Consider the following 22966-nt stretch of genomic DNA (forward strand, 5'->3'; position numbering starts at 1 on the left):
TGAAACAAACCTCACCCATGGGTTTTTTACCACTCCATTACTCCTCCTTGGGGTTCTCGTGTATACACGTAAATAGAGCTCCAAAAGTCAAACTCAAAGACTCCAAACACAGCTGTGATGGAGCAGGGGAGTTACATTGGGGATTGGGGGCTGGCCTTGCAGGGAGATACCTGAGCTGTAACCTGAGCCAGGAGCAGGGGTTGGGAGAAATGACACCTTCTGCCCAGGAGACGGAACAAAGGAGAGAAGGGCAGAGGGGAGGGGGGAGAAAGCTGCTGGAGGGTTTTGGTTTTTAGTTTTCCTGTTTAGGCTGGGTGGTGGAACGCAGGGAACCCCAAGCTGGGGTCTAAGCTCCCTGAACCCCCCAGAAGGACTTGATCGAGGGGTCTGGGTTGTACCTACAAGCTCTGCTGTAGACTGCGTTCCTATTGTCCAATAAACCTTCCATTTTACTGGCTGGCTGAGAGTCACAGTGAATCTCAGGAAGAGGGGTACCGGGCGCTGACTACCCCACACTCTGTGACAACAGCCCATTGGTTCTACCCTCACACACAGGTGTTTCCTGCCTATGGTCTCAGTCCTGGGGCTGCCGTGGCACTGAGCGGCTAGCAAGGTCTGAGACTCAGCTGGGGTGGGGGGCTGCTCTTAAAGCAGCTTTTGTGTTGTTGCCGCGGTGGGAGGGGAAGCAGAGATGGGGCCGTTTTACATCCCACGGCCAAGGCACCCGGCAGCCTGGGCAGGTGCAAAGAGCCGCCCATGGGAGCTGGGAGCTGGGGGTCGGGAGAGTTCAGGAACCCCCGTTCTGCGCTGTCATGAGGAGGAGGAGCCAGGATGGAACTGCTTCTCCCACTCGGGGATCCGGAGACCCCCCCGGCTCCAGCTGCAGAGATACGAGGAGGGGCTCTGGCCTGGGGTCTGCAGGAGCTGGGACTAGACGAGCCCAGCGGTCTCTTCCGGCCTAACATCTGTGACTGTGGGGAGTGGAAGGTCCTGTGACGGTACCTCCCATAAGGCTTTATGGAAATATGACAGAAGTGGAATATGTTTTGTGCTGCCTGTGCCATGTAATATATCTCTGTAAAGGTTATGGTCTACTAGATCTATTCATCCTATTTGTACACATATATCAGTTTGTACTTGAGGTTAAGAATATTGGCCGTATACTTGCTTGATTTCTAAGTAAGCTTTGTGAGGCATTTGGTCAGCTTCTTTAGGAAGGAATTCGCAAGGTTAAGTACCCGATCAGGAAGCACTTGGGGAACAATGCATCTTGGAATGCTCCAATCCACATAAGAAGTCTTCCTGGAGACATACAAGATACCATGTGGACAATGGCTTCTGCCTGTAAAGACTGTGAGTCATGCAAGGACATGTGACTTCCCCAGGTGACTCCAGAACTCCATCTTGGAGCTGGACTTTACATAGGAGTGAGGAGGGGGTCGCCACCCACAAGAGAAAGTCTATTTAAACCCATGGGAGACCCCTCCCTTTTGTCTTCAGCTGGCTAAAGAGAGAGCCTCCCTACCCCCCAGGATACTTGGAAGAAACTGGAACAAAGGGGTGTGAGTGATTGCTGGACCCAGGCTAAAAGGAGATTAGTCTGTAAAAGGGAGCATTCTGGAACTGGTGAGGATCTTATCTGTATTCAGTGTTTGATTAGATATAGATTTGCGCATTTTATTTTATTTTGCTTGGTGACTTACTTTGTTCTGTCTGTTACTACTTGGAACCACTTAAATCCTACTTTCTGTATTTAATAAAATCATTTCTTACTTATTAATTAACTCAGAGAATGTATTAATACCTGGGGGAGCAAACAACTGTGCATATCTCTCTATCAGTGTTATAGGGTGAACAATTTATGAATTTACCCTGCATAAGCTTTATACAGGGTAAAACGGATTCATTTGGGTTTAGACCCCATTGGGAGTTGGGCATTTGAGTGCTAAAGACAAGCACACTTCTGTGAGCTGCTTTCAGGTAAACCTGCAGCTTTGGTGCAAGTAATTCAGACCCTGGGTCTTTGTTGGAGCAGACGGGAGTGTCTGGCTCAGCAACACAGGGCGCTGGAGTCCTGAGCTGGCAGGGAAAACAGGAGCAGAGGTAGTCTTGGCACATCAGGTGGCAGCTCCCGGGGGGTTTCTGTGATCCAACCCATCACAGGTCCCTCCCATGACCCCGGTGGGGAAGGACAGGCTCTGAAGTCTGGGGGGAGGGATAGCTCAGTGGTTTGAGCATTGGCCTTCTAAACCCAGGGTTGTGAGTTCAATCCTTGAGGGGGCCACTTGGGGATCTGGGGCAAAATCAGTACTTGGTCCTGCTAGTGAAGGCAGGGGGCTGGACTCGATGACCTTTCAAGGTCCCTTCCAGTTCTAGGAGATGGGATATCTCCATTAATTTCAATTAATTTCAATTTTCAAAGTCCCGGCCAGGCCAAAACTAATCTGGGCTGGGGCATCCCATGGCTGGGCAGTCACACACTGGCTGGCTTGTGACTCGCCTGCCCATTGTGACATGCCCCCTGCTGGCTGCCAAAGCCTCATCCCCTCACTGCCAGGCTTGGCTCTGGCAGAGCGAGAGCTGGCACGTGCCGCTGGGAAAACTGATCCAGCCATTTCAGCTCTGCCACTGGTAGCAGAAAGTGGGTGGCCCATATACACGCTGGCTTCTGTCCACTCCTGACTCCAGGTAGGAGAATCTTTTATTGCCCGCCTCTGCTTTTCCATTGCATCGCCAGCCACACCGAGCCTTCCCCGAGCTCCTGGCTGGGCGGCGCACGTCTACCAAGTGCCCCGGTGCCGGCTGTCTAGCCTGGTGCCAGTGAGGAAGTGGGCAGTGGCATGCGCACAGGAGGGAGTCTGCGGTGGCCAGACAGAAGGGGTCACACCAGTCCAGCCCAGAGGGGATGGAGACAGGGAGGAGGGTTTGGCGGGGCTGGTGGCAGGGCACGGGAAGGCGACACAGGCTGGTAGATGAGGCATTGGGCTGGGATTCAGGAGAGCGGTGTTCAGTTCCCAGCTCTGCTGTAAGTCTTCTGTGTGAGATCAGGTGAGTCCCTGTCGCTCTGGGCCTCAGCAAACTAGGGAGAGCACGTCCCTGCTCCATGCGGGGGGTTGAGAGGCTAAATACAACAACACCCGCGTGCTCAGCCACTGCCATGATGGGGCCAGTTAAGGGTACAGACAGGGAGGTAGCTGGTGGCCAACATGGGCCATGTGGGGGTGATTAAAGGCAAATGGGAAGAAGCATGAGAGGTGTGTGTCATGGAGTCCCCAGACAATGCTCTGGAGCTGCTCCCTATGAAGCCAGTCAGGACTCTGGTGAAGTCTCCTCTCTGTGAGCAGACTGTCTTCTGGGCCAGAAGCTCAAAGGGCTTCCACCTTCCTGGGTCTGACCTTGGAGCATTCAGCATCCTCTGCCCCTCCTTGCGCTTCCCACAGCGAGTCCGCCCAGGTGGGATCCTGGGGAAGCCAGAGGGTCCTGCACCCCCACTTCGCAGTCAGACGTGACTCTTAGCCAGCCAGTAAATCAGAGGTTTATTAGATGATAGAAACATGGTCTAAAACAGCTTGTAGGTACAGAGAACAGGACCCCTCAGCTGGGTCCATTTTGGGAGGCAGTGAGCCAGACACACACATCTGCACTTCACTCCTCGTCCCCAGGCAGCTCCAAATTGAAACTCTCCAGCCCCTTCTCTCTGGCCTTTGTCTCTTTCCTGGGCCAGTAGGTCACCTGATCTTTGTTCTCCAACACCTTTAGCTATCCCCTTGCAGGGGGGAAGGGCCCCGGACATTAGTTGCCAGGAGACAGAGTGTTGGCCATTTATGCACACTGGCCTTTATCCCCCCACCTAGAGACTTAAGAAATGCATAGGGGAAACTGAGGCACCCCTACAGTATTCACAGGAAACATTAAGAACAGTCCCACTTCGTCACAGTGAGGGAGTTGGAGAGTCTGTGAGAAGCCCCCTCTCTTGTGAAATCAACCACCCCCACACGGTGCAGGCCGCTCCAGATCGGGGGAAGGGGCCAGCTGTGAATTTGGAGCCAGATCCTGGTTTGGATCTGAATCCACCGGCGCTGCGGAGCGTTCAGCTGTGTGGAGCTAGCTCCCGCCCGTGCCAGATCACAAAGTGCCACTTCAGCCAGCCGCCTGCCAGGCTCTGGCAGCGCCCTGTGTGAAGCTGCAGCTGGGCCCTCCAGAGCCGAGCTGCTGCTCCTCCTCTCTGCTGGCCAGCCAGCCGCAGCGCCTCAGCACCTGCCCGCTCAGCCCCACCTCAGTGCTCCTGCCTCCCCAATCTCCTCCCTGGCGCTGCACCTCGCCCCCTGCACCTGGCATGTCAATACCCAGCGGGGCCGGGAGCCAAGCGTCCCGGGAGCCATCTGTAAGGTGCTGATTCCCTCCTGTGCTGGGCTCCAGCTAATCCACAAGCCAGGAACTGGCCTTGTGACTCCCAGAGCAGGTATATCAGTCTCACAGCAGCAGCTCAGTCTGCTCAACATCACTCCAGGGCCAGGAACTCGCTCCTGCCTGACATAGGCAACAGGCTGAGCCTGCTCCAGCCCTGTTCCTAGTCCTACTCCAGCCCTGGTCTCGCTGCAGCCTTGCTCCACCCATGCCCTGCCCCGCCCCCTGAGTCCAGCTCCAACCACTAGGCCTGACCACCTCCATCACCTTTACTGACACCATCACTTCCATAGGGAATGGCACTGAGGTTGCCGGGGGAACAGGCATTCTCAGGTTGCCAGGAGCCATTGTTCTATTTACCAGGACAGTCCGATGCCAGGACAGTGCCCCGAGCGCTGGAGAGGACTAGGGCTGCATTAGGGCACGTGAAGTGCAGCTGCTGGAGAGTCAGCAGAACCGCCCGGAGACAGCCACACTTGCCTCCCAGCCCGGGAAGCCCAGAGACCCAGAGCATCTCTGCCAGCAGGAGACATTGGGTGAGGAATAGAGCCATCCCGCCTTCGGGCAGGAGCCATTCAGGAGACCCAGCGTGGGGGGAATCGGGCTGTGTGTGTACAATGTCTAGCACTGCAGGGCCCTGATCAGGGACTGAGCCCTCTGGGCACTGCCGAAATACAAAGGAGAACAGCAGGGCTGGAGGATTTACAGGCTCCGTGTGAGGAGGGCTGGTTGGGTTGAGCCAGCAGTGAGTCCCCAGTAACACAGAGCTGCGCTAGTGATGGAAGATCTATTTTGTTTTCCCTACTTAGCACAGTTCAAAACTTAGCACTGACCAGCTGCAAGGATCCTGGCGGGCCCTGGTATGGTTGTAGCAGCAGACTCAATGTTCGGGAGAAGCGAGATATGTGCAATAGGAAATGTAGTTCCATCTGGGCACCAGCCAGCTCCTGTGCCCCAGAGAGCTCTCGCAGCTCACACTGAACCAGGGACAAAGGGGGCAGGAGGTTGGAAGAGAAGGTGCCGGCCTGGGACCCAGGAGACCCATAGTCAATTCCCAGCTCTGCCACAGATGCTCTGCGTGGCCTCGGGCAAATCCCTTATTCCCTCTGTGCTGCAGTTCCCTGTCTGTTCAGTGGGGGTAGCAGCCAGGCCCTGCCCTGCAGGGGGCGGTTAGAATAAATGCAATCGAGGTTGGGCAGTGCTCTGATGCCACGGGGATGAGGGCCAGGATGGTGCCTAAGACAGACCAAAAGCAAGGGGGAGCTACAGAGCCGGTGGTGAGAGGGGTTTGGCCTTTGACAGTCTGCTCTGGGTGCCTGGGCTGTCAGACCCAGCCAGCCACTGGCATTGCCAGACCTCCCTGATCTCTGGTGCTGCTGCTCTCCCTGCTTCTAGGAGTCACTGCCTCCCCCTGGGCCGAGACTCCCGCAGCAATCATCTCCTGGGGCTGCCATGGCACTGAGCGGCTAGCAAGGCCTGAGACTCAGTTCGGCGGGGGGGCAGGGGGGGGCTATGAAAGCAGCTTCCGTGTCGTTGCCGCGGTGGGAGGGGAAGCAGAGATGGGGCCATTTTACATCCTACGGCCAAGGCGCCCAGCAGCTTGGGCAGGCGCAAAGAGCCGCCCGCGTGGGCTGGGAGCTGGGGGAGGGGAGAGTTCGGGAACCCCTGTTCTGCGCTGTCACAAGGAGGAGGAACCGGGATGGAACTGATTCTCCCACTCGGGGATCCGGAGACCCCCCCCCGGCTCCAGCTGTATGGACGCCAGGAGGGGCTCTGGCCTGGGGTCTGCAGGAGCTGGGACTAGATGAGCCCAGCGGTCCCTTCCGGCCTAACGTCTGTGACTGTGGGGAGCGGAAGGTCCCTCCCATGACCCCAGTGGGGAAGGAGAGGCTCTAAAGCCCCGGCGAGGCCAGAACTAGTCTGGGCTGGGGCATCCCATGGCTGGGCAGTCACACACTGGCTGGCTTGTGACTCGCCTGCCCATTGTGACACGCCCCCTGCTGGCTGGCACAGCCTCATCCCCTCACTGCCAGGCTTGGCTCTGGCAGAGCGAGAGCTGGCACGTGCCGCTGGGAAAGCTGAGCCAGCCATTTCAGCTCCGCCACCGGCAGCAGAAAGTGGGTGGCCCATATACACGCCAGCTTCTGCCCACTCCTGACTCCAGGCAGGAGAATCTTCTATTGCCCGCCTCTGCTTTTCCATTGCATCGCCAACCACACCGAGGTTAGATGAGAAGGTACCAGCCTCCCTGCCGCTCTCCTGCCTTCTGCTCCTGCCCCTTCACGGGTGTGTCTGAGCAACTCCTGCTGCTCACGAGCCCGCCCCAGCTCCCCCACCCCGCTGGCCTCGCCCACCTGCGAACTGCCACGGCCCCAATATTCCGGGGGGAAGGGATCAGGGTCATTTCATTGGGCAGGAAGAATCCTGAGTGGTTGGATCCAGCCTGTCTGCTGTGCAGCTTGTGAACCAGGAGAAGGAGAGGTGGGCGTGACCCAGAGGAGGCCGTTTGGCCTGTGGGATGGGCTGCTGGCCTGGGAGTTCGGAGACCTGGGTTCTAATCCTGGGTGACTTTGAGCACATCCCTTCCCTTGTTTCCCTGCTGGCTGCCTTGGCTAGTTAGAGTCTGAGCCCTACAGCCCAGCCATTGTCTGCAGCACCTGGTGCAACAGGGCCCTGAGCTCCGCTGGCATCTGGAGGTGCTGGTGGGACAGAAAGAACTGGGCTGGCCCTGATGCTGAACGGGGCAATCGCCTCTCGTCACTCACAAGCAATGCCTTGTCCTGGCTTCTTGTAGGATGGCTGAGGAGGGCCGCCCAGAGCCCAGGCGCGCCTGGGAGGAGACAAAACCTCCCCCAGGGAAGAGTCGGCGGAAGAGGCCATGGCAGCAGCAGGAGCTGTGTGTGCCTCAGCCCTTCCGTGCCGGTGAGTGGGCGCCTTCTGGGTGGGCGGAGGGGGCTGCAAAAATGACCGGGGCCATGGCCCTGCATTGGGGTGGGGCTTGGCCCCTGTGGGGGTTGGGTGGCAAGACTAGGGTGTCACTGGGGGGAGAAGACTCCATAGACCTTGTACTGCTCTGGGCTGCCACGAGATGGAGAGACAGGAAAACCCAGGCAGGGGGGAATGGCCCCTCCTGCTGGCAGCAACTACAGCCTCTAAAGCTGATCGGGGCATAGCGGCAGAAGCATCAGGTGGAGACTGACTGAATCGCCCACCCCGATCTGTCACGCTGCAGGGTCGGAGGATGTTTTCCACCAGTCGAAGGGGATGCTTGGTGCACGGTGGGTTGTTAAAGCCTAGGATTGCAGGGCGCCGGCCAGAGCATAAGATGCTCCCTGATGTTGCAGCCCCATCTGCTGGCTGGCTCCTTTGTCGCATGTCGCAGCACAGGGCATTTGGGGGGGAGTGTTGACGATGGGAGCCCAGTGCCTGCCCAGGTTACACCCAGTGGCTCTGGCTGGCTGTTGGTGGCAGGAGAGGCTGTCAGAACAAGCAGAACGGGCAGGCTCTGGGTCCCCATATCCCATGCAGACTGGGCAGCTGTTCCCTCTCCTGCCGCAAGGACCAGACCGATTCACTCCCAGTCCCTCTGCCCCCTCCAGCAATGGCCCGGAGAGTGGGGACACCCCTCATGGCCTGACATCGTCCCTCCTTCCAGGTGTGGCGCTCCCCAAATCCCCAGACTGAGCCTGCATGCTGGGTGGGGAAGTGGGGTGGCCGCTGGGAACCAGGGCTCCGACTGGGTCTTTGCTGGGCTGGGCAGCAAAGAGGTGGGGAAGCCAGGGATCACTGTGCCAGACCCTGCCGTGCATCGGGGCTGCTCCCCTGCTGGGGCGGGAGTGGGGGCAAGGGTTTTCTCTAAGATCTCTGTCACCCAGACTGCAGCTTGGCAGACCCAGGTATTACCACTGCTCTGTCTTTGATCAGATTCACCATCCCCATGTAACGACGCCTCCTGCTTTAAGGGGCCAGACTTGAATGAGAAAGAGGCCCTGGAGTGCATAGATGCCTTTCTGAAGGACAATGAACAGGTACCAAGAGCCCTCCTCTGATCTGTCAGCTAGTGCCCTGTCCACATGCACATCTGCCCTTCTCCAGATGATGCATGGATTCTAAGGCCAGACGGAACCACTGTGACCTCCTGTATAACACAGGCCAGAGACCTGCCCCCAAATAATTCCTGTTTAAACTAAAGCATCTTAAAAAGTCCCGTCTTGAGTTACAAAAGGTCACCCACCATGCCCCTTGCTCAGTTGTTCCAATGGTCTATTACTTTCTCTGTTAAAAACGTACATTTCCAGTCTGAATTTGTCTAGCTTCAATTTCCAGCCCCTTGTGGACTTGTGCGCACTGGATTTGGCCCGTCCCTAGTGTGACGGGTTGCCCCCCTTTGAGGTGCCACCTGATGTACCGGGATACCACCGAGCCCACCTGTTCTGCCAGCCTGGGCCCCCTTTACCTTGTCTTGCTGGGCTAGGCTCACAAGCCTCTTCCAGCCATGCACTCAGGCAGGGCCACGCCCAGCTGCAGAAAGACACAGACACTGAGATCAGCTCTGGGAAGACTCAGCTGAAGGGACTTGTCCCAGTACTCTGGTGCCCACCTCCTTTGGAGTACAGACCCAAAGGTTTTATGAAATTCGCCCCCTCCCTCCATGTGGAGAGAGGTATGCACAACTCTTTGCCCCTCCCACCCAGTTACTAATTGCACAAACTGGGTTATGATATAAACAAGAAATAAGATTATTAACTACAAGAGGTAGATTGTAAGTGGTTATAAGAGATAGCAAATGGTACAAAGCAGATTGCACTAGTAAATAAACACAACACGCAAACTAAGCTTTCCACACTGGATAGATAGGCTCTACATTAGCAAATTCTTACCCTGAGTGATAAACGGGTGGGCAGATTCTTAAGGCACAAGCTGCCTTGGCTTTGCAGCTTGGATTTCCCAGGTTTTCTTACACAGGCTAGGAATCTCTCTCCAGCCTGGGACCATCACTTCTCATAGTTCAATCTTTGTCCCTCAGGTGTTTCCAGGTGTCTTATTGCAGGGAGCATGAGGTCCCCCCCGATGTCATTGTTCACCTTTTATCTCCTCTTCCCACCCGCTGGAAAACTCTTTTGCTGTGACCTGGGTCCAACAGTTCCCATTGTGTAGCGTTCTCTTGGAGAGGTTTCTATTGAGTACAGTTCCTGGGGTAACCCTGCTGCTTATGTGCATTTCCTCACTAAGCCATTGTTTGGCGTTTTTACTGTTGTACCTGAAAGGCTGTTTTGAACCTCACAACGTGTTTCAGGAACACAGACATAGCTGAACTTCATAACTTCACATACAACGATAGCACATACAATCCAATGAGACATTAATGTCTAGCAGATAAAGACTTTTAGAATGATACCTTACAATACGTACTTTGTACAAAACATATCCTAATGACATGACAGTGGTGAATATTGGGGTGTCAGGGTGTCCCACCCAGCTGTTCCTCCCACTCTGTCAAGCCCCCAGTAACACTGTCTGGCTGCTTAGCCCCCATGTTGCAGTTCCTCTTTGGACACCTACCCCGTGAGATCTGCTCCCTCTCTGGTCCGGTTTCATACAGAGCTGCCCTGCCCTCCCCAGATAGTCACTCCTGTTACCAGATGAATGGCCTTCTGCCATTCGGCATATCAAAGCCTGAGCAGCACTGGGGGGAAGCTTTCTAACATCTCTCCCACTGGCAGCTCCTTTCCACGCTAACCTTCCTGTTTGTGTCTAATCTCTGCGGGGCGTAGGACGAGGCCCAGAAACTGAAATTTTTGAAGGACATCATCATCCTCAGCAGAGCCATCTGGGCTAGGAGCCCAGAAAAAAACATGGATAATGTGACCAGCAAAGCCCTGCTAGTGGAGAAGATAAAGGTGAGTAAAACACACACTGGGGCTGTGTTACCTGGCGGGTTTAGTGATTGGCCTGGAGATCTCTGCAGATTTGTCTAACTTGAGCTGCCAATCATTGGATCGTGTTAGACGTTTGTCTGTTAGACTGAAGAGCCCATTATCAAATATTTGCTCCCCGTGTAGGTACTTACAGACTGTCATCAAGTCACCCTGTAACCTTCTCTTCGTTCAGCTGAACTAATTGAGCTCCTTGAGTCTCTCACTATCAGACATGTTTCCCAATCCTCCAATCACTCTTGTGGCTCTTCTCTGACCCCTCTCCAATTTATCAACATTCTCCTTGAATTGTGGGCACCGGACCTGGACACAGGATCCCAGCAGCGGTCGCACCAGTGCCAAATACAGAGGGAAAATAACCTCTCTAACAACTGGAGTTTGCCCTGTTTCTACATCCCAGGATGGCATTAGCCCTTTTGGCCCCAGCGTCGCACTGGGCGTTCATGGGCAGCTGATTACCCTGACTGCCAAGTCTTTTCCAGAGTCACCGCTTCCCAGGTTAGAGCCCCCCATGCTGTGAGTGTGGCCTGCATTCTTTGTTCCTAAACATATAACTGTATGGAAATGTAGAGTGTTCCCTTGCACCCAGCTTCCCAAGTCACCGGGTCGCTCTGTATACGCCAGTCTCCCTGCCCAGAGCCCCAACACTCCGCAGTCAGTGCCCACTAGGGAACTAGCAACAAATCTGCTCCGTAGATTTGGCAAGTCTTTGCTCTCCAGCACTGCAGAAAGCTTTCCAGAGCTCACCTCCCTTCCCTGAACGTGGGACAGCGTGGGCTGGTGGGTGGTCCAGTGGGCTGGGGCTCAGCACACCCGGGTTCTACTCCCAGTTCTGCAGTAAGACCTTGGGCAAGTCACTTCCCCCTCTGTGCCTCAGTTTCCCTCCCATGCCTTGTCTCGTCTAGTTAGCTCGTGAGTTCTCTGGGGCAGGGACTGGCTCTCACTGTGTGTGTGCAGCACTGGGCACAAGGGGGCCTGATCTCAGGTGGTGTCCCTGGGTGCTAATGCTGATGGAGCCTTTCAGTGCACTGGCGCGTGACACTGGGGCACTGACCACAGGCCCTGCACTGCGCTCCCCGGCTGGAGCCCTGCACACCATCAAGTCCGCAGTAGGACGACCTGGCTGCCGAGCCCACATGTTGCAGGCCCTGCGCTTTGCTCCCCAGTCGGAGCCTTGCAGGAGCTTGGAGCCCGGCTGGCATTTCCCCACGTTGTCTCCCCAGGAGCTGATTCATCACGAGTCCGTCGACTCCCTGACCAGCGTGGTGCGTCAGCAAGCGATGCTCGCCATCATGGAGCTGAGGTACCCAGCCTGCCCGGCCCAGCCCCAGCCAGTGCCTCTTCGCATGGCCAGTTCTCCAGGGCATTCCCCCCTCTGCTCCTCCCCCATCTTCTGATTCCGCCGGGCACGTGGCACCAGGTGATGGTGCTGGTGCATGTGGGCTGGCACCAGTGGGTAGATGGTGGAGGATTCTTCGGTGCCTGGCGACCTCTCCACGTGGCCTTATGAAGATGTGGGGGAGGGAATGAGGGGGTTAGGACTGGTCCCCTCTGGGACCCCGCAGGCGATGGCTCTGGGGGGAGAGGGGCAGTTGGGTGCTGCTGGAGCGGAGCAACCGAAGTCACTGCCAGCTGTGCCAGCTGCGTCACACCGGCAGCTCAGCGACCCCCTGTGGCTGAGAAGTTGGGCAGGCTGAGACCTGGCACGTGGCACTGCCTGTGCCATGGGGGGCTCTCTCTCAGTGCCGCTGGTGCCCTGCTCTGAGCTTCCCAGAAGCCTGCCCATCAGGCGTCCGGAGGTGGCAGATGCTGCGGGCTGGAGCTGGGCTCTCGCTGTTGGCTCAATAGGTTCCCCAGGAATGGGAGGGGGAGGCGGGGCAGGCGCTGGAGCGGCTCTCCCCACTGGGCACTGGCTTCCTGACAGCGGGGCAGGCGACGGCATTGGCCACGATCCCATCTCTGCTGGGGCGGAGGGGGGGGATTTGCGTCAGCAGTGGGCGTAGCTGTTCCTCACTGGCTGCCGCCTGCCACGAGGGGCGTGGCTCTGTCCTGCAGGGGGCAAGTAGTCACCTGGCACCTCATTGCATGTGCTGGGGCCATGCTCTGGCAGTGGGGGTGAAGGGGTTAATGCTGTCTGGGCTGTCCCCACCTTCCTGCCCCCCTGCACACAGCTGGGTGCCATGTCCAGCAGGCTGAGAGCTCTGGTCAAGGGTCAGGGCTTGGATCCCTGCCTGGATTCTGCCCTGCTGCGGGCTGATGCAGCATCTCTCTGCTGGCCTGGACTGTGCAGCCACAGTGCAGACGGCTCTGGTGGGAGGGTCTCTTTGCCCCCAGCGGGACAGGACTGGCAGACTCCTTTGCACTGTGCCCACTTGTTTCAGAGGCACTTTGGTGCCAGCAGGCTCTAGTCTCCCGTCCGTGCCGTTTGCGGGATGTCGTTTCTCGGCGAAGCGCAGCGATCTCTGCCCCAGCTGGTGAGTCCTGGTGGGGTCACAGCAGACAGCTGCAGGCTACACTAAGTCCCTGCCTGTTGGTATGAGAGAAGGCAGCACCAGCTCCCTCCACCGCCCCCTGACCTGTTCTCATCCGCCACCTCCCATCCGGAGCCCCCCCAGGTGTTTCCATGTCCTGGGAGCCTGACGCCAACATTAGCGCATCAGTCCCGCCTCAGCCCTCCAATCCGCACGTGTCTCTTCTCTTAGCAAAGTGAAGCCACCGCTGCAGGGCCTGGAACAATCCAGCCTGCTGGCTACCTGCTTCTCCAGTGTCTTCTCCCTGCCTCCAGCAGAGACCATGCAGGGCGTGGAGGCTGCTCTCTACACCAAGGTAAGCCCCAAATCGGCCACGCGGAGCCGCCCCAAACCGAGTGGGAATCCTGCCAGTCGCTCATGTACCTGTCCCCTGGGTAACCTGGCACTGGCACACGAGTGTAATAATCATAGCTCCTCGGCAGGACTTCAGCTCAGGACCTGCAGCACCAAAGCACAGGCCCCACTGCTGCAGATAAAGGAGTAACTCCCTCATAGGGTAGCAGTAGTAGGCATTTATCCTTCACATGCACCGACAATTAGTGGGGAACAGACACTCCCTTCACAAGCACATTCATCCCCAGTGCCTGGCTGGAGGCACAGGCCTGCGATCGGCTGCTTCAGACGCACACAGGCCAGGGGAACCGAAGCTTGGCTGGAAAACTCCCCCCCAAATGTGCAGTCCTTTCTGACTCTTCCAGTGGGTTAGACTGCATGCAATGGCCTTTCTGGGGACAGCAAAGGCAGGTGGCGTCCTGTTGCCAGGAGGAGTTTGCAGTAGGTCCCCTGTGGGTACAAGTGAGTGGGTGAGCTGGAATACCAGGGGCTGCTGTGGCCTGGGGGGTGTCACACGCCAGGGCATTGGTTCATCTCCTGGCTGGGTAACGCCACTTGCTCTGGTGTCTCCTCTGCTCTGCACACAGACTCTGAGAGCCATGGACGAGATGGTGAAGGCCTTGGTGTGCGAGGATCGGGAGCCCAACCTTCTGGTGGTGGAGAACATCTTGGAGGTCTGGAGGCGTGGGGGCAGGAAGGGGACTAGTCCTGTAGCTGGGGTGGGGCTCAGGGACCAAGGCTCCATTTAATCCCAAGCATGGGACACTCCCCCCCCCCCCCCCAGTGCCTTTGGCTCCTCAAAGTACGTTCTATACAAAGGTTCTTGGGCTGGAGGGCCAAGTGCCCCCGCTATATCTGAAAAACGTCTGCACGGGGTGGGGGTGGAGGAGTGCAGGATCTGCCGTGTTCTCCACTGAGCCCCCATCTGACCCTGGCATTCATTTGTGTTCACCATGGGCCCCACCAACCTGGCCAGAGCCCAGAACTAGATTCCCCCAACGTTCTAGTTCTGGGGCCACAGGAAGTAGATTCTGTGGGTGGTTTGTGCTCCAAAAAGAGGGAAGCAACAGAGGGTCCTGTGGCACCTTTAAGACTAACAGAAGTATTGGGAGCATAAGCTTTCGTGGGTAAGAACCTCACTTGCATCTGAAGAAGTGAGGTTCTTACCCACGAAAGCTTATGCTCCCAATACTTCTGTTAGTCTTAAAGGTGCCACAGGACCCTCTGTTGCTTTTTACAGATTCAGACTAACACGGCTACCCCTCTGATAAAAAGAGGGAAATGTCCTTGACAGAGATTCGGTCTCCTCGATTCCAGAGCCTGGGAAGAGGGAACAGAGAAGTGCAGGGCTGGAAGGGATCTCAAGAGGTCATCTACTCCACCCCCTGCACTGAGGCAGGGCCAAGCATTCCTAGACCGTCCCTGATGAGTGTTTGTCCAGCCTGTTTTTTAAAACCTCCATGATGGGGAGTCCACCACTTCCCTAGGTCACCTGTTCCAGTGCTTAGCCACCCTTAGACTTTTTCCTATTATTTAACGTAAATCTCCCTTGCTGCAGATTAAGCCCATTACTTCTTGTCCTACCTTCAGGGGACATGGAGAACAATTCGTCACCATCCTCTGTATAACAGCCCTTAACGTATTTGAAGACTGTTACCAGGTGCCCCCTCCGTCTTCTCAAGACGAAACATGCCCAGTTTGTTCAACCTTTCTTCACAGGTCAGGTTTTCTAAACCGCTGATCACTTTTGTCGCTGTCCTCTGGACTGGCCCCAGTTTGTTCACATCTTTCTTAAAGCGTGGTGCCCAGAACTGGACACAGTGCTACAAGCTAATACACCTCAGAATGACATTTCCCTTTTTCACAACAGCATCACACTGTTGATTCATATTCAGTGTGAGACCCATGATAACCCCCAGATCCTTTTCTGCAGTACTGCCACCTAGCCGGTTATCCCCCACTTTGTTTTTATGCATTTGATTTTTCCTTTCTAAGTGCGTTACGTCACATTTGTTTTGACTGAATTTCATCTTGTTGACTTGAGATCAACTCTCCAATTTAGCAAGCTCATTTTGAATTCTAATCTGTCCTCCAAAGTGCTTGCAACCCTTCCCAGCTTGGTGTCATCCGCAAACTTTACAAGCATACTCACCTCTCCATTAACCAAGTTCTTAATGAAAATATTGACTAGTACTGGACCCAGGCACACCCCTGGGGGACCCCACTTGAGACACCCTCCCACTTTGCCAGCGAGTCAGTGATAACTCCTCTTTGAGTATGGTCTTTCCATCAGTTGTGCGCCCACTTTATAGTAATCTCATCTGGATCATACTGGCTTAGTTGGCTTATGAGAATGTCTTGTGGAACTGAGTCAAAAGCCTTACTAAACTTCATATACATCATCATATACTGCCTCCTTCCATCCACTAGGCAAGTAACCCTGTCAAAGAAGGAAATTAGATTTGTTTGGCATGGTTTGTTCTGGACAAATCCATGGTGCTCTTCCTTATCACCCTATTATCTCCTCTAGGTTCTTACAAACTGTTTAATAAGTTGTTCAGTATCTTTCTGGGTACCAAAGTTAGGTTGACAGGTCTATAATTCCTTGGGGCCTCCTCGTTCCCCTTTCTGAAGATAGGTTCTGTGTCTGCCCTTCTCCAGTCCTCTGAGACCTCAGCCCTCCTAACGGTTCAGAGATTGCTTTGCCTAGCTCCATCTAGGGTGAATATCATGTGGCTCTGCCAGCTTGAATTCATCTAACTGACCTAAATCGTCTTTTACCTGTTCTCTCCCGAGTCTGGCCTGTATTCCTTCCCCCTTGTTGTTAATATTGTGTTAAGCATCTAGTCACCATTAACCTTTTTAGTGAAAACTGAAGCAAAAAAGGCATTAAACACCTTGGCTTTGTCTGTGTCATCCATTATTTTCTCTCCTTCCCTGCTGAGTAGTGGCCCCTCACTTTCCTTTGTCTTTCTCTTGCTCCGAATGCATTTATAGAGCTGCTTCTGATTGTCTTTTATGTCCCTTGCCAGTTAGAACTCATTTTTGCCTTAAGCTTTCTGATTTTCTCCCTATGTGCTTGTGCTATTTTTTGGTACTTCTCCTCAGCAATTTGTCCCAATTTGTTTCTCTCAGGTCCTGCTCCCCTGGACCGCATCCAAGGAGGTGCATGGGCGGCTGAGGGCAGTGGAAAGGATCACCTGCCTGTCGAAATTCATGGCTGAAAAACCCAAATTCAAGGTGAGCAGCCTGTGACCCTGGCCGCCTCCTAACTGCACTGAGCAGCCTCGCGGTGCAGCACTCCCTGGCAGGGAAAACCCGGGCCTAGAATAGTGACTCAGCAAGATCCTCGGCAGGAGTCCAATCTACCGAGCACTGATGTCAATGGGTCTGTCCTCTGACTCCAGTGGGCTTTGGGTCGAGCCCCATAATTCTGTCTCCAAGGACTCTCCCCGCTAGCATGGTTCCCCTAGCACCAAAGTCTGCTCCACAGGGTCAGTGCATTTACACAGGATGGCCCTGAGAGCCGCCTCTGAACCCAGGTGTCTGTTCACCCCCTTTGTCAGTCACCCGCGGGATGCTTTGGCATCAGCTCCTGCCAGGCTGCCAGATGAACGCCCCCTGCTCTGGGTGCTCAGGGCCATTGAGCTGCTCCAGCTGCTCCATCCCCCCTGTGTCAGGGCCTCCCCTCCGGCAGCTGGAGGGGGGCGCTTGGATGATGTGCCCCCAGAGGCTGGGGCAGCAGAACAGAAGGAGGGAGCTGGGAGGGGACACACTGAAAGGGATGGGAGGGGCCAAAGGAGCCAGAGCACTGGGGAGTGGGTGTGGGGAGGCTGTGCAGACCCCTGGAGAGGAGGGCAAGGGGCTTGGTGCGAGGTGGGGAAGAGCAGGGAGCCAGCGCAGGGGCTGCAGGAGGGGCAAGGGAAGGTCTGGCAGGAGGGGGAGACGAGAGGACAAGGCTGCAGGAGAGAGCCGGCGGGAGAGAGCCGGCAGGCTGGGGATGGCGCAGAAAGGGAGGGCTCTGGGGAGCTCCAGGATGGAGTGAGAGAGGCGGGATGCAGAGCAGAGGAGTCCAAGGTGACCCCAAGCTCCTGGGCCTGAGGTCAATGGAGGGAGGGGGATGGGAGAAGGGGCTGGGATTAGGCGCTTGCCCTTGAGATGGAGACTGGACGATAGTTCATTCGTTACCCGGGTCCCCACTCGGGAGCAAGGTTTGCTGACTTTGCTGACCAGATTTCCCCATCCCTGCTGAGCTTTCCTCAGCCCCTGGTGATGGGCCCCACGGCTCCTCCTGCTCTCATTGTCCCCAGTCTCTCTGCGCTGGGCTCTGCCTCCCCCAGTTCTAACCCATTGCTAGGGCAATGCCAGGGGGACACGCTGCGCTAGGCCTGCAGGGGCGAGTGACTCCCTTTGCGCCCTCTCTCCATCAGGGAGCGGAGGAGTTCAGAGTCCTGGGCCAGCTGGTGGGGTGTGTCACTCTGTGCCATCCGGAGCAGGAGATCTGCCAATCGTCAATGTTGGCATTTTACCACCTCTACTTCTTCATGCTGCGGCTAAAATGTAAGAGCCCTGGAGACCCTTGTCCTTCCTAAATACACTGACATGGGGTTTCCAAACACGGAAAACGTATTTCTTGAACACTTCTGCCTTTTCTGCAACCTTTTAAACAGTCTCCATCTAGTAATGAGCCTACACCACTGCTAAGATTTCTTTTGTTCCTAATACACTTTTTTAAAAAAACCTCCTTATTATCCTTAGTCCTGCAAGCCATGGAGTTTCCCCTGATGTCTTTAGCTTCCCCTATCTATATTCTACTCTTCATAACTCACATAAGAATGGACATACTGACTCAGACCAATGGTTCATCTAGCCCAGTATTGTGTCTTCTGATAGTGGCCAGTGCCTCATGCTTCAGAGGGAATGAACTGAACAGGGACATTTTGAGTGATCCATCCCCTGACATCTAGTCCCAGCTTCTGGTAGTCAGAGGTTTAGGGACATGCAGAGTATGGGTTTGCATGCCCTGATTATCTTGAACCCAATTATACTTTTAGCCTTCACAACATCCCACGGCAACAATTTCCACAGGTTGCCTGTGCATTGTGTGCAGAGATACCTTCTTTTGTTTGTTTTTAACTTGCTGCCTATTCATTTCATAAAGTGACCCCTAGTTCTCGTGTTATGTGCAGGGGTAAATAACACTTTCCTATTCACTTTCTTCACACCAGTCATGATTTTATAGACCTCTATCATATCCCCCGTTAGTCATCTCTTATCTAAACTAAATGGTCCCAGGTCTATACTACAGACCTATATTGTTATAACGACATTGCTCAGGGGTGTGAAAAATCCACACCCCTGTCGGCAGGAGCACCTCTCCCACTGACCTAGCTAGCGCCGCTCCGGGAGGTGGATTAAGAGCTTGTTGGCATAGGAGCATCTTCACTTAAATGCTACAGCGCTGGTGCAGCTACGGCGTGTGCTGTACCCAACCAAAAGAGTGAGAACTCTGTTATTCTCCGACAGGCGATACAGTGTTTGAAGTGTAGACTTGCCCCCAGTCTTTTTCATCCTTCCTCATATGGAAGCTGTTCCATCCCCCTAATCATTTTTGTCGCCCTTCTCTGCACCTTTTACAGTTCTGGTATATCTGTTTTGAGATGGGGCGACCAGAACTGCACGCAGTATTCAAGGTGTGGGCGCACCATGGATTTATATAGAGGCATTATGATATTTTTCTGTTTTATTATCTATCCCTTTCCTAATGGTTCCCAACATTCTGTTTGCTTTTTTAACTGCCACTGCATGTTGAGTGGATGTTTTCAGAGAACTATTTACGATAACTCCAAAATCTCTTTCTTGAGTGGTAATTTAAACCCCATAATTTTGTATATATAGTTGGGATTATGATTTCCAATGTGCATTACTTTGCATTTATCAACATTGAATTTCATCTGCCATTTTGTTGCCCAGTCCCCCGGTTTTGTGACATCCCTTTGTAGCTCTTCGCAGTCTGCTTTGGATTTAACTATCTTGAGTCATTTTCAAAAAGAACAGGAGTACTTGTGGCACCTTAGAGACTAACAAATTTATTAGAGCATAAGCTTTCGTGGGCTACAACCCACTTCTTCGGATGCATATAGAGTGAAACATATATTGAGGAGATATATATACACACACATACAGAGAGCATGAACAGGTGGGAGTTGTCTTACCAACTCTGAGAGGCCAATTAAGTAAGAGAAAAAAAACTTTTGAAGTGATAATCAAGATGGCTCAGTACAGACAGTTTGATAAGAAGCAAGTGTGAAAATACTTACAAGGGGAGATAGATTCAATGTTTGCAATGGCTCAGCCATTCCCAGTCTTTATTTAATCCTGTGTTGATTGTGTCTAGTTTGCATATCAATTCCAGCTCAGCAGTCTCTCGTTGGAGTCTGTTTTTGAAGTTTTTCTGTTTTAAGATAGCCACCCGCAGGTCTGTCATAGAATGGCCAGACAGGTTAAAGTGTTCTCCCACTGGTTTTTGAGTATTATGATTCCTGATGTCAGATTTGTGTCCATTAATTCTTTTGCGTAGAGACTGTCCGGTTTGGCCAATGTACATGGCAGAGGGGCATTGCTGGCACATGATGGCATATATCACATTGGTAGATGTGCAGGTGAACGAGCCCCTGATGGTATGGCTGATGTGATTAGGCCCTATGATGATGTCACTTGAATAGATATGTGGACAGAGTTGGCATCGGGCTTTGTTACAAGGATAGGTTCCTGGGTCAGTGTTTTTGTTCAGTGATGTGTGGTTGCTGGTGAGTATTTGCTTTAGGTTGGGGGGTTGTCTGTAAGCGAGGACAGGTCTGTCTCCCAAGACCTGTGAGAGTAAAGGATCATCTTTCAGGATAGGTTGTAGATCTCTGATGATGCGCTGGAGAGGTTTTAGTTGGGGGCTGAAGGTGACAGCTAGTGGTGTTCTGTTATTTTCTTTGTTGGGCCTGTCTTGTAGGAGGTGACTTCTGGGTACTCGTCTGGCTCTGTCAATCTGTTTTTTCACTTCAGCAGGTGGGTATTGTAGTTTTAAGAATGCTTGATAGAGATCTTGTAGGTGCTTGTCTCTATCTGAGGGATTGGAGCAAATGCGGTTATATCTTAGAGCTTGGCTGTAGACAATGGATCGTGTGGTGTGTCCTGGATGGAAGCTAGAGGCATGTAGGTAAGTGTAGCGGTCAGTAGGTTTCCGGTATAGGGTGGTATTTATGTGACCATCGCTTATTGAGTCATATCATCTGCAAATTTTGCCACCTCACTGGTTACCCCTTTTTCTGGATCATTTATGACTATGTTGAACTACACTGGTCTCAAGACAGATCCTTGGGGGACCCTGCTATTTACCTCTCTCCACTGTGAAAACTGACCATTTATTCCTGTCCTTTGCTTCCTATCTTTTAACCACTGACCCATGAGAGAACCTTCCCTCTTATCCTATGACAGCTTCCTTTGGTTAAGAGCCTTTGGTGAGGGACCCTGTCAAAGGAGTCCAAGGACACTATATCCACTGGATCACCCTTCTCCACATTCTTGTTGACCCCTTCAAAGAATTCTAGTAGATTGGTGAAGCATGATTTCCCTTTACAAAAGCCATGTTGACTCTGCCCCAACAAATTGTGTTCACCGACGTGTCTGATAATTCTGTTCTTTCCTATAGTTTCAACAATTTGCCTGGTACTGAAGTCAGTATTGAGTATTATGTATTACCAGGGATCACATCTGGAGACTTTTTAAAAATTCACTGTCACATTAGCTATCTCATACAGAGGCCGATTTAAACGCTAGGTTACATACCACAGGGCACATAAGTCTGTCTGGATGTCTCGTGAGAGCTGCAACCTTTGCACCAGGCAGGCAATTTACCATGTGGTTCTCCCAGTCATCACAAACCAAACTGCTTATATGTCTATTGATTGAATCCCTGGCTTTTCTTTGTAACTGGGGTTCCTACCTCAATTTGAGAGGACATCATGACTTCATCTGGAAGGTGGGTCCCAACTATGGGATCGTCTCCCTCTGCTCTAGCTCGATGTTCTCCTTCCCCGAAACTTTCACCCTCCTCAGCAGCACAGAGGCTGTCAGACTGGGGGTGGGACCACTCTACTGCGTCCCTAAAAGTCTCCTCTATGTACCTCGCTGTCGCCCTTGGCTCCACCAGTTCAGCCCCTCTGGCCTCCTGGTCTCCGAGGGCCAGTAGCTCCTTGGGCCAAATGCCCACATATGCTACCTGCCCACAGAGCTGGTAATCAGACATGCTGCATTCAGTGCAATCAACTGGCGAGCCCCATGCTGCTGCTGCCCTTCTGCCTGGTTTATTTTTACTCTTCCAGGGGGGTTAGTTTGTTTAGTTTTGTTTTTGGGGAGGGGGTTATTGGCCTGAGTTTACAGTATGGTTGTTAGATGTACTTGTCTCTCACACACCCTCTCTAAACTTTCTTGCAAAACTCCCGTTTGCTAACCGAACATCTGATTTATATTGCCTGCTGTCTGTTTCCCCACCCTGGTTCAGCCACAATGATGGTGAAGAACAGTGCAGAGTATCGGCAGTTCCTCGAGGACGAGCAAACCCTGTACGGCTCCTGGGACACCTTGTTCACCAACACCAGCGATATCACACGGGTAAGTACAGTCAGTGCTTCATGGGATTGTTGTGCCCAGAGTTATCAGGAGTCAGAAATTAACACCCTAGGAGTCGGGGGAAGGGACAGACCCAGGCGTGTGACTGAGCCCATTCATCTGGGCCAGAGCCCTGCCTCTGGCCCACTCCACCTCATAGAATCATAGACCTCAGGAGATCATCTAGTCCAACGCCCTGCTCAAAGCAGGACCAACCCCAACTAAATCATCACAGCCAGGGCTTTGTCAAGCCGGGCCTTAAAAACCTCTAAGGATGGAGATTCCACCACCTCCCCAGATAACCCATTCCAGTGCTTCACCACCCTCCTAGTGAAATCGTTTTTCCTAATATCCAACCTAGACCTTCCTGTGACGATGCAGTTCTGGCGGAATCCAACTGAGAGTGCCAACTCAGGACAAATTGCTCAAATAGGGCAGTAACAGCCCAAGGCTGGGGTTTTTTCCACCTCTAAGGCAAACCAAACCAGCCAGACTAGGAGGACTTCGGTCTCACCCCACTGGCTAACCGCAAGTCTCACAAGCAATCTCCTTAGGCACTCCAGTTTCCCAGTATTACCACCAGTGCCACTCGTTATGGGGACAAATGGTTATGAAAACCAATACCCCAGTAAAAGAAAAAGGTTCTCCTGATCCCAAAGGACCAAGCCCCAGACCCAGGTCAATATACAAATCAGATCTTACCCACAAATCACGCTGTTGCCAATCCTTTAGAACCTAAAATCTAAAGGTTTATTCATAAAAGGAAAAAGATAGAGATGAGAGTTAGAATTGGTTAAATGGAATCAATTACATACAGTAATGGCAAAGTTCTTGGTTCAGGCTTGCAGCAGCGATAGAATAAACTGCAGGTTCAAATCAAGTCTCTGGAATACATCCCCTGCTGGGATGGGTCCTCAGTCCTTTGTTCAAAGCTTCAGCTTGTAGCAAAGTTCCTCCAGAGGTAAGAAGCAGGATTGAAGACCCAATGGAGATGAGGCATCAGCCTTATATAGTCTTTTCCAGGTGTAAGAACACCTCTTTGTTCTCACTGTGGAAAATTACAGCAAAATGGAGCCTGGAGTCACATGGGCCAGTCCC

The sequence above is a fragment of the Emys orbicularis genome, chromosome 4 (assembly GCF_028017835.1).
Source record: "Emys orbicularis isolate rEmyOrb1 chromosome 4, rEmyOrb1.hap1, whole genome shotgun sequence".
Lineage (NCBI taxonomy): Eukaryota > Metazoa > Chordata > Testudines > Emydidae > Emys > Emys orbicularis.